The sequence below is a fragment of the Octodon degus genome, unplaced genomic scaffold, assembly GCF_000260255.1.
Source record: "Octodon degus isolate 3935 unplaced genomic scaffold, OctDeg1.0 scaffold00054, whole genome shotgun sequence".
NCBI lineage: Eukaryota > Metazoa > Chordata > Mammalia > Rodentia > Octodontidae > Octodon > Octodon degus.
This window is the reverse complement of record NW_004524630.1, coordinates 8,996,731-8,998,126: the sequence shown is the minus strand read 5'-3', so window position 1 is coordinate 8,998,126 and position 1,396 is coordinate 8,996,731.

Below are 1,396 nucleotides of genomic sequence, written 5' to 3'. Positions count from 1 at the left end.
GAAAGAGAATATCCTACTAAACAATTTAAACGTAATGCATATACCCAAGTAAAATTGGTAGCAGATGCTTTAAAGATAAGTTTTTTGTTTTTTATGCATTTAGTACGGGGTCTACAGGGTCTCACTACACAGACTGGACTCATAGTGATCCTCCTGTTTTCAGCCTCCCAAGCATGGAGATTACAGGTGCGCACCACCACATGAGCACTCGGTTGCCAGCTCAGTGCACCCCAGGGGTGGGGCTGGTGCATCGGGCGGGACCAAGGAAGAACCCTGGTCCCTGTGCTTGCCAAAGCAGGCGCTTAGTCTGATGAGCTATCTCACTGGCTCACTATTTTTATCTTTTTGAGACAGGGTTTTGCTAGACAGTTCAGGCTGGCCTGGACCTCATTCTGTAGCGCAGGCTGGCCTTGAGCACCAAGCGATCTTTCGGCCTCAGTGTCTGGAGTGCTGGTATCACAGGTGTGTGCCCCAACACCCAGAATGGTCTCATATTATAGTAAGCAGAAGTTCCTATTGAGCATGCTAAATGGTCTGTAGCACTGTTCCCACCAGGGAGGCAAGAGAGATGAGAGAAGAGCCTCTGGTGGCGTGGCACATTCTAAGTGTTGGATGCTGGTGCACACTAAAGCTCTGTTAAATAGGTTGCATTACTTCCACTTCACTTGTATATTTATTTAGGGTTATCAAAGACAAAAATCTCACTATGCAGGTCAGGCTGGCTCAGGACCAACTATATAACCTAGGCCAGCCTCCAATTCACTGTGATCCTTCTGACTCAGTCTCTCAAATGCTGCGGTTACAGGTATGCAACACTGTACCTTGTCACTACTTTAATTTAAAGTGAAATCTCTTTTCCAGGTTTCGTTGGCACTTGTGGTTACTAGTTCTCAATTTCCTAAGCTTTTCTCACTACAGTTTTTACCCTCACTCTATCCCCCAAAAAGATAGTGAAACAAATGTTTGATTTTTGTGTTCCAGCTCATTTGAGGTCCATTGGTTCCACATTCCCATTTATCCCTTCGCTCAGCTGAGGTCAGCTGAGCCCGACTGGTACAAATTCACAGACCAGAAGTCTTCACCATACCTTATGATGACTCAGCAAATTTAGAGCATCTTAAAGGTGTGTCTAAGGGTTCTTATCTACAAAGGTGGCAAAAGAATATACAACTCAGTAACATTTTATCAAATGATGTTTTAAGACTATTCTTCCATTTCAGAAACAATTAGCAAGCAATGTTCAGTTTATTTGATTGCAATGAGAAAAAAGCTTGAAACTGTACTGATGATATAGAAACCATGAATTGAAAGTGACTAAGATAATTACATTGGAATCAGATAGTTCTACCTCTAGTGAGAAACATGCAGCGAAGCACAGAAACGATGAGAAATGTAT